At 32.9% G+C, this 18,518-nt stretch overlaps 1 protein-coding gene across 1 annotated transcript in view; it reads left to right on the plus strand.

Annotated features, from left to right (window-relative positions):
• The first annotated feature begins 2,626 nt into the window (after nt 1-2,626).
• Nucleotides 2,627-18,518, plus strand: part of LOC129944031 (transcription factor mef2A) — a 78,647-nt gene continuing 62,755 nt past the window's right edge. The window contains exon 1 of the mRNA XM_056053187.1: nt 2,627-3,460. The gene's annotated coding sequence lies outside the window, so the exon portion shown is untranslated. The remainder of the gene's footprint in view (nt 3,461-18,518) is intronic.

The raw sequence follows: 18,518 nt of genomic DNA on the forward strand, positions 1-18,518 counted from the left end.
TAGAAACCTTATTATTTCTTGTATTTTCAAACGACAATAGTTTAATTTGTTTAAACAATATTATTTATAAGATTTTATCTTAATGTTGCAATGAAAATGACATCGAATTCTAATGTAAATGTCATTTAAATTGTGAACCTTAGCCCCGGTACACACTTGTGTCTTTTTAACACTCTGTGATGCTTTGGTACATCCTTTAAGTTCATGAGTAAAAAAGACGAAAGTGTTCATCGGGGCTCTAAAGCACTTGAGTTTAACAACTACGGTTCTTGTATGTATATGAGTATTAATGTTTTTGAATAATTTGACATTGACATTTTCGAATTCGAAGTCGACCCATCCAATTCAAGCTTCCATTTTATCTCGAAAAAATTCGAAAAACTCGACCGAGCAGTATAAGTTCGATAAAAAGCAGCTTCTGAGCGTGTATGCCCCCCTTTGTCTGTTTTACTAAGCAATATTTCTATGTACATATTGTTTTTTATTATTTTATATTCAAGTGTCGTTATGTGTACGACGATGTTGTTGTTTTCTTATTTTTATTCTGTCACGATCATATCGCCATCAGATCAGATCGGTTGTTGACTGTAGTATGTGCGGCCGTAGCCGTAGTAGAGTTGTAAAATGGCGAGAGCGAAAGATCGGTGGAGACGTGCGAGCAGAAGAAAAATTTAAGATGAACTGAAACCGATTGGATTGAATAGAATTTGTTTTTTTTTTTCTTTATTTAATTTTACTCGAATCACATATGGGATGGGGATTGGTTGTTTGGTTAGTTTTGTGTTGCCGTGCCCCCCTTTGGACCGGCTCCTACAAATCATACACTGTGAGTATAGACTGGTCTACAGAGATTCTCTCGGCCGCTGTAGTCTTGTTCTTCTTATTTAGTACAAGGTTGGACTTTGACGAAAGTATTTAGGGCCCAAAATCTAAATACCTATGGTTTGAAGTCAATTTTTTAATAATGTCAAAATGAAGAAGGTTTTGAACGGTTTAATTATAAGTTGAATTGAAGATCTTTACAGATTCATAAATACATAAATCATCTAGAGTGTTCAGTTGTTCGGAATTCATGTTCGACATTTGAACGCACCCCGGCAAATTTAGCTGGGAGTGCGATCAAGTGCGTTGTGCAATTTTTGACAGCTAATTAAATTGCTTTTAGATTTCCATTGAGAAAATTCTTAGTGGAAAAAGTGTAAGAAAAAATAAAAAGGTAGATACTATCAGACTTTGTGTGGAATTTTTAAAAGTAATGGCCGTAGCAAGCTACGTTGTGGAACATGACATTATTTTTTGTATGTCAAAGATTTGAAAGAAGGAGTCGATGCATATTGTCCATTATTGTATTCAACTGTTGGAATCTTTTGTTGAACAATTTTTACAAAACTTTATGTTCGCTACCCGTTTGAATATTTGTTCTTATTTTCATCCATTATTATTCAACCACAAAATCACCAGAAACACTTGAAAGCACTGACAGATGCCATATTTATCTATAGATTCTGAAATGTCAAAATTGTTGCGCGTAACGGTTGAGAGTTGGTAAAACTTTGCAGCGTTGCGTTGTGTTCGTAACATTGAATTTCGTGTGCATTCCATATTTTGACAGCTAGATATCCATTGTGCACAGTGTGTGTGCGTTCGGAAAAAGAACGAATCTCTGTTTTTGACGGTTAGACAGAAGTTGTTTAAATGTTGCGATGGGAATGGTTATTTCGATAGAGCATACTCCGTTCAAATAACGTTTAAAGACGGTAAAACAAGCGACATTTTGATGGTGTTCCAATAACATAAATAAATGAAATTGCTTTTTTTATGTTTTCATTAAATATCGGCAGGTTTAGGCGACATAAGGGACTTGAAGACTTGAAAGTAAGGTAAGTTTCTTGAATATGATTGGCTAGCTGCCAAAAAATTACCTTCCAATTAAGGCAACATTAATGGAAAGTTGACTGGAATGTTAGTCAAGAAAAATCTTCCTAACTATCAAGTCAAGTCAGCTTATGTCAAATTGACAGTAACCCATGTTTTTTCATTTAACTGACAGTTAAACTTTATTTCTATGATTTTTGTATTTTCTGACCAATTTTATTTGATTGTTTTTGGTAGTTTTTGTACGATGAACTGAAGGTAGAAGTTAGTGAAGTAAAGTTCTCAGTTCGAAATTTATGACACTTAACACTTAAAAGTAACAAGCTGCGTTGTTCAAAATTTGCGTTCAAAGAATGCAGTTGACTTTAAATTGAGTCCCTTTTGTCGTCTGAACCTGCCCAATTTCTTATCTCCCTCCTGTCAAATTTGTCTTCTGTCAGTTGGCAAAAGGTTCTTAAAAACTGACATAAATGTCTAATTTTGTTTTAAGACGCCCCCAAGTTTCTTAAAAGGCTTTAGTAATAATCGATAACTCCGGCTATGACAGTTGTGCTTGTGCAATGCTGGGTTGCTACCGCCACGCCGCTTCACCGCTCCGCCTCGCCGGCCGCCTCCACTACCGCCATCGCCATTGCCATCATCACCGCTGTCGATTTACGCTTGTAGAGTATAGACTTGTGGAGTGGAGTGTATAGTGTTGCTGTGTGTACTGCGGGCCGGGACGACACTCACTGATCGTAGTTTTGGGGCTCGCTTCCAATGTGTGGTGGTGCTTTGGTTTGGTTTAGTTGGTGGTACTTCTCTGCTTCTGCTTCTGCTCTGGTGTGTCGCGCTGCTGCCTCTCTACATAGTTTGTTCATTTCGTACGTTCGTTCGTTTGTTGCGTTCGTTTTTAGGACTAGTTCTCTGACCGATTGTTTGCGTTCAGTATGCTCCATAGTTCTGAAAAGATATCACAATCGTTCGACATCGTTTAACGTGCTACGGATCTTTTCACATTTCATTTTTATTTTTATTTTTATTCTAATTTATTTACTGATGATCTCTTAAAATTAAAATTAAAATTTAATTAATTTTTATATCTCAATTTAAATTCAACAAATTGTATTCAAAATTCAAAATCAATATGAATTTGTGTTTAACCTGAGTTTTTATTTATTTGAAAATGGCTTAGCCATCCAAAAAAATACAAAAGAAAAGAGTGTTCTCGATATCGGTAGTAAAAGGAAGCAAATTTGAGAGTTTCAAAGTGTCAAAAGTGGCATTGGTTACCCCAGGCATCTTTTTCTATTGATAAGCTTCATTATAACGAGGCAAAAATAAGTTCCCAATTAAAAAAAAGAACAATCATGTGTTCATTTTATTTGTGAAGAAAAATAAAAAAAATAATGTATATACCTACATAATATTAAATACTCAATTCATGATAACAATACTAAGCGGTGAAAAAATAAGAAAAAATAAACTACACCAACCCAACCGGCATAATTATCAGGAAGGAATCTTGAGAAACAACAAAATTGTAGGACAGAACTTGAGAGTAGAGAAGTTCACTTTAAAACACACTTTAGAGGCGAGTTAAAAAGTGAGTTTTTTTTTTAATTTGGTTAATAAATTTTATTTTAAAAATATAATAAAAAGTGTATTAATAGTTTGTTGCATGACTTTTTTTTTAATCTTATTTGTTTTGTATTTAAATAAATTAATTTAAAATATATTGTTTTTTGTGATGAGAAACGCGACGGTGGTGGTGGAGAGGTGGATTATGATCATTACATAATAGTCTGTTCTGTAGATAGGTTTTTGAGTTCTGGTGCTTAACCCACAAACTTGAGTTGAGACTTGAAAGATAGGAATTGATGTTTTTTTAAAGTTCAATATTCAATTCCTGTCAAATGTAATCGATGTTTTTTTCTGATTTTGTTTTGTTTTTAAAAGATTGTTATCGATAAAGATGGAAATTTTTTATCAATTTTGAATGATTAATGCTTATTAGGATTATTTGGACTTTTCTCAACTTCTTATCTTTTGTTTGTGTATTTTTGTAAAATGATTTGTAGTTTATTTTGTTTTGAAGTTAAAATGGTACTTAGGTATATTTTATGTATGTTAAATGGTTTAACTATTTTTAAGGATAGTTATTTTAAAGAATGGAGTAGTCTCAAAGTCTGTACTTTCTACCTTTGTTGTTCTTATCAGTACATACTTTAGACTAGAATCTTAAAATGGTTTATTTTAACTGTTTTGCTTAAAATCAATTAAATTTTGAATCATTTTCCATGCTAGCTAGATACTAATAACAAATTCCCCCCAAAATATATGTTTTTAAGAGAACTTTAAGAGGCTAAAATTCTGATATGAACTTTAATCAAATTACCGGCGCGTTTCTGAAAATTTTCCATTGGTATTCTGTATCAATTTGACTCAGTTTTTTTTATTTTAACAATGATTTAATCAATCTTTTTATTTTGTATTTTAAAAAGGCGTTAAGAAGATTTTAAGAATTTAAGTGACTTATTTTAAAAGCTCTCAGGAAAATTAATAATTGACTCAATGGAATTACCTTACTAAGATTTAAAATTAACTTTAAAAGATTTTAAAGACTAAAATAATTCAAATAGACTGAAGTCAAATTGATTTTCATCAGATTGAATTTATGTCATACGACTTGACTTATGACTTTTATGAAAAAAAAAAAATTTATTTTGCACCTGTAAACACTTTAAAAGTAATTTTTAGGTATACCTTAATTGTAGTCGTAAAATAACATCAATTTAAACAACTCTAATATCTTGTCATAGGATTTTGACAGCTCACTTACAGATATTCCTAGAGTTTCTGCTCGTAGTTTGGTCAAAGTTTTGTGTCAAGTTTTTCGTCAAATCTTCATATTCAATAAACCTGATCGCTTTTTCGATGGCGTTTGATGGCTTTAATTCAAATTGAAATACAAAATTACTGTCAGGTTTTTGAGATAAATTGGCACAACATTCTTAATTAAAAATGGCCTTCAACAGGGAGCGGTGAATTCGCCGATTCTCTTCAGCATTTACACCAGCGATCTGATAGTTAGTCTTACGCCGACGATCTAATTGCGTACAGAACGGTCCGAAAGGTTGAGGTTATTAGACAAGATTCAGCGATATTGGAAAGTGAAAATAAATGTAAAGAAGTTGGAGAAAACTTCTAGTTGCCCCTTCCTAGATGAAGAAGTTTCGGGTGTTCGAGCGGCAGTGTTTACGACGCTGTACCGGCTTATATCGAACAGCCGAATCTTCTTATGTGCATTACTATTCCAACGAGGTCCTATACAACGGGGCTCGAATCAATAGAATTGACAATTTCGTGATAAAACTCGTTCGAGGTCACATTGCAAGAGCTATGTCTTCGACCAACAATTTAATTTTCGAGGCGTTCTATCCGAACGACGAGTATTTTGAGAGTGCACGCTTGAGCGGCTTCATTCCACCAGAGGCATTCCTCTTTTTAGATAGATAAGGTCTGATACAGGAAAGATTGGCAGTTCAGCTAATCTAAAACGTCCAACGAAGAACCGTGGATAGTCGACTCCTGTACAATCGGGACGTCATGTCACAAGGCAGAGCAGAGCTCCTTCGGTTCAGTAGGGATGTATCCGAACGGGACTGAACTGATAGGGTGAAGCAGGAGTACCAGTTTTGGTGTCTTCAATCGGCACTTGATAGTGGGTAGTCGGGATGGGGTCTTAAGACTTGGCCGGCTTACATACTTGTTTTATAGTTTTGGGGTTTAGTTTTAAGTACAATAGGCATGGTGGCACAAAAAAAAAATAAAAAATATAAAAAAACAGGGAATAAGAAAAAAATGGAAAATGAAAAACAACAAATGTTAGGTAGTTAGATTTGCTGCTGTAGTTGTTCTAGTTTTAAGTAGTTTATAGGTAGAATTGGTAGTTTAAGTTAGTTTATTAAGTTTTATTTAAAGATATAATTTTAAGTAGTTTTTAAGTAAAAATAAAAAAAAGATATTGACATTTTTTGTTTAATTTACTAATAAACAAAAATAAATAAAATTAATTACAGTAAAATTGATCTTAGGGCCGAAAGGCATTAGTATTAAGTGTTATATTTTAACTTAGGGTGTCCTAAGTTACTTGTAAGTTTTGGATAATTAGGCTTGTTTTATGAATTTTAGTCTAACTTTAAGATAGTTTTAAGAAATAATGAATAAATATGAATTAAAAAATAAAGTGCATGTATCTGTCATACCAAAGGTCTTGGGTTCGATCCCTGCCAATGCTATCTAAAGTTTTTTCACGGGTATTGCCTTTTGCGAGGAATTGACAAATTCTCCAAGAGTAATTCTTTTCATCAATTTCTCAAATTAGCCGTTCGGATTCGGCGTAAAACTGTAGGCCCCCTCAATCCCTGACAACAGTACTTGCTCACAGCAATGGTTGAAAGTTTTAAGTCACTAGGCCCTTGTTCTCAATAGGCTGTTGCGCCATCCAATTTATTTATTTATAGTTAAATCGAAGTTTGGATTTCAAATAAGGTTTAAAAATTAACTCCAGAACGAACCGTTCAAGACTATGAACCCCCTTTTTGATTGTGTTTAGCATTTTTAAAGGAGCATATTTTAAAAATGATATGAAAAAAATCAAGGTGAGGCTAAAATTCGGGACAATTATAAAACCTTTATAAAAAAGGATAAGGGTTATTTTTAAACTTTAGTTACCTCTAATAATTTTTACAGTATTAGAGTTATAACCTTTTTTGGTGTTCAATAGAGTTATCAAAACTTGAAATGAATTGAACTCAGAGAATGAAAGTATTTAATATCTTATTACTAAAGTTAACCTTTTAGTAATTACCAATTTTCTAAATATCAAGCAATTTACTACATTTTTCAAAATTTGAACCAATAGGTAACTAGTACAAATTATTAACTTTTGTTAAAAATGTTGCATCCTAGCATGTTTAAACAGTGACAGTTCGTGTAACAAAAAAAAAAAACAAATCAAACTAACCTACAAAAATCTGAAAAGCGCCCCTATTTTGTGATTTTGCCTGAAAACTTAAATGGAAAAATTAGTTGCAAATAAATAATTCTATATCATGGATTAACTCATTTTAATAAAAACTACTTTTGAAATTAAGGAAATGGTAATGGATTTTTCCCAAAAGGTTGAAATTGAAGGTGTTTTTAATAAAAAATGAACAAAATATTGAAGTAAAACAAATTCGACAACCTGCTTCGTTTGCATTGTTTTGATAATTTTTCTTTTAATTGTTTTGATATATTTTTTTAATTTTTCCTTATCTTACACGCTCGCAATTTATTATGTTCAGCTGTTTACTCTTTTTTTCCGAGCTTGTTGATAGTGCTCTGAACATTGTACAAAAAAGAACTACATACAACTTTGAAGCTCTGAACACACTGAACAGGAAAAGAAAATTAGATTTGAGTTTGACAGTTCGGGCTCTGTTTAGATACAAAAAAGAGAAACGTCTACTAATTTGATATATCTATTAATTTGAAATACTAAAATTGTCTAGAATAGCTTTTATATTTTTTTAATTTGTTTAAAATTTTACGCCAGAATTTTGATTTTGACGAAGATTTTACTTTTCCTAAGAAATATTATTATATTTATTATAGATTACGTATAATCTTACAACTTATCGAAGTTAATATTTTTGAACGAGTTTGGTTTAATGTCTTAATTGTTTAAGCCGACAAAATTTTAAAATTTTTAAAACATTTCCTGGATACAAATTTAGATATCTATTAAATATGTTATGTTAATACGTATTATCGAACACGTGTTATTACATCAAATAAATAATTTTATAATCAGCTTCTTCCGTAATCTAAAGCTAGTACCTTAATATTCTTTAAATACATTTTATTAATAAACTTAACACGATCTTGAAAATCCTATGAATTATAATAATACAAGTTATAGATATGTTTGTAGGTAAGGTACCTACCTACCTACCTTTCTGTCTATTTTTTACGTGATAATATAAAACAAAAATATCTAATTTGTATTCTTGATCAAAAAATCAATAAATCTAACAAGTGTAAGGTATTCAGAAAAGAAAAAAAAAATAATAATAAAATAAATCTAACACCCGACAGGCTATATTCCAAAATGACCTTGACAATGAGTATAGTGAGAGCGTATACAAGACTTTATAAGAAGAAAGAAGAAACTCAAGTTTTGGCCATGTGAGCAACTTCAAGTTGCTTTAAATTATAGCCCCAAATGTGAATACAACAGATCTCCACTCCAGCCACTAAACTAACAACTATACAACATCTCCACCGGCACATAGCGTCCGTCGCCGCAGCAGCCATAATTGCCATCAAGCCGAGAGCCAACTTGAGGTACAAAACATACGCTTAGCGACGGTGGCGACGACGACACAGTGGCGGTGGCGGGTGGTAGCAGCCTGGGTCTGGGTTGGCATTATGGAATGGCCCGGGCCAGGCCAGGCCAGGCCGGCCAAACAACATCAAGATTCAAGATCCAAGACTCAAACAAAACATCGGATGGCGATGAAAATGGATGCACAGCACAACAAATAAACGCGCGTAGCAACTTCAGCGTAGAAACGAGAAATAAATCTATAAATGGGTTTGGTATTTCTTTCCTCTTTGTATATACATAGTTTGTAGTTATTTGTTGTTGTCGTTTGTCTTTATCATCTCGATACTCGTATACTTGGCGGCTCGGCGGCGCGGCGTACTCTCGAGCTCTTCCAGTTCCAATATGCAGTGCCAACGATCAACAAATATAAAAATAATAAAAGAAAAAAATATCAAATACCGTGAACTTATTATTTCTATGCTTGTTAGGAATATGCAGAGTTGCCAAGTTTCAAGTTTCAGTTTAGGTTTCAGTTTCAGAGTTTGTCGATTTTTTAGGTATGGTGAAATGAACCAAGCGTTAAAACCTAGTTGTGATATTTTCCTGTTGCTTTTTCTGAGCATTACTTTTCTATCGACTAATTCCATTTCTTCATTGTGCAATCTGAACATACCCAAAAAGTGACAGTTCATAAAGCAATAATATATTTTAGTAGTTAGTTTTTTTTCTAAACATTTTAAATACTAACCCAATTCCGTCTAATTAAAAATAGTGCAATCTGAACACGCCTTAATTGTGGCAGTTCATGACAAAACAATATATTTTAGTAGTTAGCTATTCGCTGAGTATTTGTATTTTAAACACTAATTCAATTCCTTCTTATTAAAAATGGTGCTTGCTGAACATGTCCAAAAATTGGCAGTTTATGAAAAAAAAAACAAACAAACCTAAATTTGAGAAACCATCTCTTTAATTTGAAATGTCAGTGGCTCAAAAGACATGTCGGTTTTTATTTATTAGATTCCTGAGAATGCTCTCAGTCAGATTTACAGAGCAGAAGAATTTAATTATAACTAGATATGATTATTATTCATTCCCACCTAATCACAGAATTATAAACGAAAAAATTATGTGAAAATTAAGTAATTGTCCGCAAATGTCAGATGCCATAAACAAACAATGTCTTAAGCAACCAAATCTCTTCTTGTTTTTACATTTTTTAATTTTATCTTATTATAGTTTTTATGTCAAACAAATTGTGCAACTGCCAGTGTAAGAATCATTTAAGAATAACCTTTAAAATGTTGAACTGTTAAATTAGTAGTACCTACAATTTTATGATTTATTTTTTGACGTTTATTATATTATTATATTTATAATTAATCACAGAACTATAAAATGACCAATGATGCGAACGTAAGGAAATTGTTAGCAATTGTCAGATGTCTTAAACAACCAAATCTGTTCTTCTTCTTACTTTTCTTAATTTTATCTAATTTTAGTTTTTATGTCAAACAAATTGTGCAACTGTCAGTGTAAGAATCATTTACGAATCACTCATTAATTGTTGATCTTGTTAAATTAAAGGTATATACAATTTAATGATTTATTTTATGACTTCAAGCCACAAAATTAATAACAAGTAGGAAAATTTTCGTTGCTTGTTGCTTTCTTGAATAGTTAAAAAAAATATAAATAAGGTTAATAATGTAGTTTTTAAAACATATTGTAGATCAAATTTGTAGGTTTTTTAACGCCAGTGAAATGTAAAAAGTAAAGACACTTAAATTATCAGCTTAATGGCTGATTCACAAGCACGCTTCAGCTTCTTCTTCACCTGACGCTTACGATTTAAGCCATAGGAATTCAATCCATGCTATCACAATAGAGCTTCGACCTTACGTTTCGTTTGACAATTGTAAGGAAAAGAACGTAATGTAACGTAATGTGACTCCAAACGGAAGCTCTAGTTCAATTATCTGAACATTTGCTTTGTCTGGCAGCTCAACAGCTGTACAAAAATGTCAACAAACTAAATATTTGCTCTTTGGAGGCATGAAATAATTGAAACGTCATTAAAAGCAACCTCGAAGCAGGCCCATCGTAACGCAGACGAAGCCGAACGAAAATTGCGTTAACGTATCATTTACATACTAATTTTGTGCTGAACTTATTCATTATTTTTGCCGGTTCATTTGTCAGTTTATGTGAAGTTTCTTGGGAAAGTTGACATTTTTCATGAAATTTCAAACCAAAAAATGAAATCCAAACACTTGGCAATCATATTTACTGGATTTTTCTCCTTTTTATTGATTTAATTTGTTTTTCGTTGCTATTCATTTAAGAGTCTTTTCTTTACTTTACCATAATCATAGAGTTCATAGAGTATTTTTTCTACTATCGTATCGTATCGTAATACTACGTTACGATTTACGAAGCCACTTGTGGCGTTGTTTACTATACTACGTCGCGTCGAGTCGTCGGTCTTATAGGCCTACATGAGTAATGACGAAGATCCCAAGAGAAGCAGGAGAAGAAGAAGAAGGTGTATACCAGTGAGATAACTACAAATACGGGCATTGAGGTGGGTAGATGATCAGATATGTAGATATCTAGACAGAGGTTGAGGTAACCAGTCTCGGGCTCTTTGGGCTCTTGGTCTCGACAACGACTTGGTTCGGTCTTGGTTCCTCCTAATCGCTACATTATAAATACTCGTACCTATAGAAATAGTGGAAGTACCAGTTTTTTGGTTGAACAGCAATAGCAAACAGCATATCAGTCGTACTTCTGTTGTGAAGAAGTTGTTGTTTTTGTTTTTCTCGCTGGTTGTCTTCAGCTTGTATCACCTTCACCATCTCTCTTGTCTCCACCCAGAAGCACAAGTCAACGTACACCATCAGCATCAGCAGGTAGAAATAAAACTTCTTTTTTCTTTCTCAAAATTTCTGTTGTTGTTCCACCAACTTCCAATTCCAATTCCAATGCAACAAGTAGACTCCTCAAGAAATTTAAAGAAAAAGAAAAAAGATCCAAAAACTACAACCCAATCGGTTGGGCTTAAACGTGTATCTTATAGATACTATGCGTTGCGTACACATGACGACGAAAATTCCTTTGATGAAGTAGCTGAGAGCCCAACAACCGGTTAGGGTAGATTATGACGCAGCGAACGTAAAATATACGTCAATCTGTTGTTTTTACGTTGCCGTCGCGTCCGTCATCGCCGCGCCGCGACCGTCGCGTCGTTTATATTCATATACTCGTATCTCGGTGCTATATAGGTTGCGAGATTGGGATTTGTGTTCTTGGTCGTGGACTCGACTCGTGGTCAATTGAGAGCCCAAAAGTAGCAATAAGCCAGCACAACCAAAACCAAGTCCGCACCAAATCCAAAAAGAAGGAAAGAAGTTAACAAAACCGGCTTTTTGGAACGAACTTGATTCAAACGCGGGAGACGGAAGGTACAAGTAGATACGTATAGTATAGCTCCACAAAAGGAGAAGTGCTTGTTATTGTTGTTGTTCTTTTTCTGGTTGCTATTGTGGCTGCTGCTGCTGGTGGTGATTTCAGGTAGCATACCAAAATCTAAAATTGTGGAGTAACCGAGAGGTGGATAAAGGTACCTATACTATTTATTGATGATAATGATTATTATTGAAAAATAATTCAACAAGCTGTGTCCTTAAATGGATGTATATAAAGGTTATAGATATTTTGGAAAAGTTGTCGTTTTTATGTTAAAAAAATAATTCCTTATGTTAATTTTAAGATTTTTGGATCATTTCAAATTTAGTTTAAGTCAGTAAGGTTTTACAAGAAAGAAACTCAATCCGTAGATACTTGAAAAGGAAAATTAAGTTTGTTAGTTCCTACGTTGAAGGGACTTGCATAACTAAAGATCTTCCTTCATCTTTGTATGAAAATAAGGAATAAAATAGCCCAGACTTGCATTCCAAAAACACTACTCACAATTTTGCGATGATTCATCCTAATTTATCTACAAAAGTAAAGAAGATTCTGTGGATTCGTAATTCAAAAAATAATATGGGAGTTGATTCATATTTGAATATTTTTTTAGTCATACTCACAATATATCGCCCAATGACAACATTTGTCAATCGAAATAGAAATATGTTATACCAAAAATAAAGTTTATTAACGCTTTAATAAGATTGTGACTAACGGAACAATAAAAAGTCTTTTAAAATTTTGGAGCTATTTTGGCTAAACTTTCCATTACCGCAGCACGAATTTCGACTCGCGGTTTTTTTTCATTTGATAGATATGTGCAAATAAATAATAACTATAGCAATTTTAGAGCGAGGAAACATTTATTTCTATTTTAAATTAATTTTCAAAGTTTACTTTTTACATACAAAACATATACAAATGGTTGATTTTGACATTTCTGCCCTGTTTTTTGTTCAGTGTTGCCATACTTGTTTTTTTTGTATTTCTTTGATTTTAGTGCTCAAATGCAAAAACTACTTTGCATATACCCAAACTCGCACCCACCCCAAATCCTACAGTGAGCCCAAGCAGGGGGGGGTAACATACCTAGCTGTTAGTACGCGCTCCGCGCGCGCCTCCGTGCTATCAATTAAAAAAAAACTGTAAAATGCAATACAAAAAAAGTAGGGTTAAGTCCGAAAAAGAAAATATTGTTTTCTATGGCTTTAAGTTGTTTCCTCGCCTTAATATTTAAAACATATTCTATTGAGACCCCTACCTAACTGTAAAAAAAAATCAGAAGGAAATTCGTGCTGCGGTAATGGAAAGTCGCCCCTATTAATTTGTTTTTCTTCTAAGCAGAAATATGATAACAAAATATGACATTTCAAATAAATAGGATTTGTCCCCAGATTTAGGTCTGTTTGTGTTTTTCCAAGAACTGCCACATTCTTTGGACGTGTTCAGATGCCCGTTAAAAAGGGGTTTTAGTATTCCCCTATTAGGAGTTTTTTTTTAAGCTTTAAGCAGGCAACTATTTGGCGTTTTTCTTTTTTAGTTCAGAGCTGAGAACTGAGCAGTCTGAGCGAACAGAAAAGAGTAGAGAAGAGTTCTGAGCAGAGTATGTTCAGAGCTCTCATGATGATTTTTTTAATTTCCCGGCTTTCAAATATCAAATTGTTTGTGTTCAGCAATTTGCTCCGTTTACTCTGTTGTTTTATTTTCAGGTCGCAGAGCATGCTCTGAACATGTTCAGAACTAAAAAAGAAACACGAATTTGAAGCTCTGAACGATCAGAGCTCAAAAAGAAACACAATTATTTTTTGACAATTCGAACTCTGCTAAAAAGAAAAGTGCCATAAACAGACCCGTTAACACATCGATTACACTCGGAGCCGAGTTATAATCAGAGCTCTCCGATTTATTTATGAAACATATTGGAGCACTGAGCTGTCAAAATTTTTAAAATATTTGTTAGTTTGTTTTGATTTAATCATCTGTCTCTGTCATACCACACTACTACAGAGAAGTTAGCTGCGACTATATTTTTACTCTATTAGCTTGGTCATTTTTATCAGAGCTCATAGAACTAGCTCTAATTGAAAAAAGAAACAAACTTAAAAATAACACAGATCTTTTTTTGACTGATCAATTCTCTGCTTTAAGCAAAGAAGAAAAGCTTTTTGGAATAATTAAAGAATTAAAATGTCGGAAAAACCAAAATTCTAAGCCATTAAAATTACCCCTCAAATTTTCGAAATTCAAGACATTTGTTCTCCTCTAAGGTAGCAACAATAATAACACTTACATCTAAATGGATGTGGACAGCTGTCACTGTTGAAGTTGTCACCTTTTGACAAAAAGTAAATCTAAAATCTATATCAGTACTTTTGAACATGCATCACAATCAATTTAAATAAATGTTGTTCCTTAGCAAATGCAATTTCTGTGACCACAAATATCAACCTCTATAGATTATAACAAAATGAAAGAGCAAAAAATGCATACTAAAGACGCAGTCATAGACACACCACATAAAGACCGGAAACCAATCTGTCATTCTCGTTTGCCTACAAGCTGAAACGTCAATTTTCACGCACTCTTAAGTCTAACATCAATTCCCCACAGCTTAAGTCAATTCACCACCCTCTAAAGTCAATTCACCACGAAAATAAAGTTGAGTGATGAGAAATTCTTTAGGAGAGGGACCTATTGGCTACGGCGGCATTGCATTTTTTGGGTAGAGTTTAATGACGGATTTGTATAGAACAGTTAAAAACAATCATTTTTTTCTATGTGGGCGGGGTCTATTGTCCCCGTTTAGGCATTAGGGGATGTTTAAAAAATTATGTACGCTAAATGGAAAAAATAATTGTAATACATACTTACAACTAAGTTTTATACAATTTTTTAAAGCCAACACTTTTGTTTATTAATTTGTTTTTAAATCGAGTCGTTGAGATATTATATTTTTAATAAATATTTATTCTTCTTCAGCTTCTCATCACCAGCGTTTCTCAATGGCATTCTCGAGCATGGGTGGAAGGATACCTTTTGCACGGAGGAACTCATTCCGTTCGGTATCTTCATTTATATCCTGCATTTTTTAACAAATTAACAAAACAACAAATGCGTCATTTGACAGCTAAAATCAAATTTAAAATTCTCACCACAGCAGTTTAATAAAAAAAAACCTCTGTCAAAACAAGTTAATGCACCGCATCAAATTGTTGTTAGATTTCACATTTCAAAATTGACGTAATGTGAAAATGGACGTAATGTCAAAATTACAAATACAACAATGTAAACAAATGGGTGTTGAAGGGTAAAACGTACGAAAGATTCCGGTCTTTATATGGTGTGTCTATGGCCGCAGTTGTATGTAAACAGTTACGACTCAATACAATTCAACTCATATGACTTCTGAACTTCTAACATTTCTTTCAGTGTTTGGGCGTGTTCAGATGCACCGTTTTTAAACAACTTTATTATTAAAATATTATAGCTAGCAAGTTTTTGTACCTGTGGAGTGATGGTTAGAGCGTTTTACTGCCATCCTACAGGTCTGGGGTTCCAATCCTGCCTGTGCCATCTAAGTCTTTTTCACGTGTACTGCCTTTTGTTAGGAATTGACAAATCCTCGCCAAAATAAGCCGTTCAGATTAGGCTTAAAACTGTAGGTCCCCTTCTTCCTTGATAACATTACTCGCATACAGGAATGTTTGAGAGTTGTAAGTCATTATAGGCCCTAGTTCGCAACGGACTGTTGCGCCACCTAGTATTTTATTTAGTAAACAAGAGTTTCAAACTAGAATGTATTAATTTCGTAGTAATACTATTAAAATTATGAGTTTTATAAAGCATAAATCATAACACATCTAAATATTTATAAATATGGCTTTCAATTAAGAGGTTCCGTCTTGAACAGCCCATTTTTTGAGCAACTTTCACTTTTAAAGCTGTCATCATTTGACATGTGGCAAGTATAAACTACGTCAGTACTAAAACGTTATTATATACATTTTGTAGACACCGTTGACAGTTCGCACATTTTTTTTCAAAGAGATGATCCCTTTTGGCTTCTGAGATTATACTTAAAAATTTAAAGATGGGATTCTTAAAGTTATCGAGGTTTTATGGGCGCAAATAGGGTATTGGAAACCTCCATGAAAAAGCATATTTTGCTGCAACCGTAAACGTTTTGGTCATTTATCTGATATCCGTTTCGATTGCTACTACATCCATATCTTTCCCCTTTCAATTTGATATGTACATTTATTGAATACACTTAAAAAATAACGAACTCGTTTTTTTAAATATCAAAATGACACTTATTATTGAAAATCCCTATACGTTGCTTATATGACACGTGCCGTTTTATGAATAAATTGTCAAAAACTCATTTTGTATACAAAAATATAGTTTCACTTAAGATAAGGAAAGTAACTTTTATCAAGGAAATAAATTAATGTAAGAAAATGATAAGTTCAAAAACTTCTAGAGTCATACAATATTTAATTACTGATATTTTTGATATGGAAATGCTTTTAATACTTTCAATAATTTCTTACTCCTTGAGTCATACCACCTAAATACTATAAGATAAACACAAATCAACAACAACGAAAAATATTCAAATACTAAATTGTTGAAACCATAAACATAAAATACAACCATTCATCAATTAATCATAATGAGCTCATAATTCTCACTTAATTCTAATCTATATAGTACCATTTAATTATACGGTGGCCAGGTCATACATTCATCTATATATTTATTTATCTTTTCGTACTAATAAACTATGCACTATATACAGTTAATTTTTAATTTAAATTGCGACCAAGTTATCATTTGGAGGATCTGAAAAATATCAATTCATATCTATTATACAATTTCGTATCTGATGCAGTGTGTTGTTGAGTACTCATTATTTTTGTCTGTCCCAATTGCATTTTATAATTGCCCCTCTCAGTCCGACCCGACCCACCCCCCGTACTTTTTGCTATGCTCATCATCATTTTTAACGAACTACCTAAACAATAATAATTCTAATAATTAATTTTTCAAATGGTTATCATTTGCTCTTGGATTTAGTGAACAAAAACAAAAATTAAATAACAACAACCAGCAATCAGTAATAAGAACGAGAATAGAGAAAAGCAAGGAGTGAGGGGAAGGAAGTAAAATAATTAAGAAACTACATAAAGTTTATTTCTGAGTCGTATACACTAGCTTAACTTTGTATTCTCTAAATAAGATTGCGTTTATGAAAAAGTGTCACATCCGATACAAAAAAATTCTAATATTCTATTGTCAAAATTGTGATGAGCTCAAGTCCATAAGTCGTTTCATACTTGTAACTTTTGTTTTGAAACCAAAGATCTGACTAGATGATGTGTAAGATCTGAGGAAACAGTTCTTTTAAATGTCCAAAAATCGTGTGATCTTACAATCATCTGTGACAATACTGTCAGAAACGTCATTTCCAGATGACATTTTGAACTGCCAGACAATTTTCTGTGGCAATACTCCAAAAAACTTTATTTTCAGATGACATTTTGATCTGCCAGACAATTTCCTGTGACAATACTGCCAGAAACGTCATTTCCAGATGACATTTTGAACTACCAGACAATTTTCTGTGACATTTCAAACTGCCAGATAATTTTCTGTGACAATCCTGACAGAAACGTTATTTTCAGGTGACAAATTAAACTGCCAGACAATTTTCTGTGGCAATACTGGCAGTACCGTCATTTCTAGATGACATTTTAAACTGCCAGATGACGTTTTTAAGGCATCTGAAAATTGCTAACATAAAGCTTTTGGGCAAATATTAGATTTAAAAATGGTGTCGGATCCGTCAGTAAAAATAATTGTCCCAAATTTCATACAACCGTGTGAACACACAATTTTTGTGAAAATATTGTCAATACGTCATTGTCAGATGATATCTGAAACTATCAAATGTCGTTTTTTAAGAAATCTGACAGTTGCAGACAATATGCTTGTCATTATCAAATATCATAAGTCTTTTTAATGATTTACGATTTGTCAGAAAAAATCTTCCAAATGTCATATGTGAACTTACTATTTTGTGGGATAATTTTGCAAGTTATACGAGTAGTTTTATGCCCAATACACTTTTATTTTGAAACTTAAGCTAAGATTAGATGATTTTTAAAACTTAATTTGCTGTCGGATCTGTTTATAAATGTTCATTGTTAACCAATGTTATGTGACGATATTGCCAGAAACAGACGATTGTCAGATTTAACAATGGCGTCGGATCCGTCAGTAAAAATAATTGTCCCAAAATTTCATAAAACCGTGTGAACTTACAATTTTTGTGAAAATATTGTCAATACGTCATTGTCAGATGATATCTGAAATTGTCAAATGTCGTGTTTTAAGAAATCTTGTTATTATCAAATATCATAAGTCTTCCATTTTTAGATGATATTTTAATTTATTAGACGACGACGTCTTTAAAGAAAACTGACAGTTCTTGACAATATATGTGTCATTATTATACACCATAAATCTCCTTGGCAGACGCAAAATTTATTCAGCAGATTTTGAAACTTATCGTACGTTCAGAAAAGAGTGCCCTATCTGTCAATGAAAAATTGTGTCAAATGTCACGTAAACTTACAATTTGTGTGCAAAGACGTTTTTTACCCTTAACATATTTTTATTTTTAAAAAGTCAAGATAAGACGATTTTTCCGATCTACCAATATTGTCGAACCTGTCGGTAAATATACTAAATGTCTTTTAAACGTGTACAATTTTGTGACAACATTTGCAGATTCTTCACTGTCAGACGATTT

The sequence above is a fragment of the Eupeodes corollae genome, chromosome 2, assembly GCF_945859685.1.
Source record: "Eupeodes corollae chromosome 2, idEupCoro1.1, whole genome shotgun sequence".
In the NCBI taxonomy this organism is placed as follows: domain Eukaryota; kingdom Metazoa; phylum Arthropoda; class Insecta; order Diptera; family Syrphidae; genus Eupeodes; species Eupeodes corollae.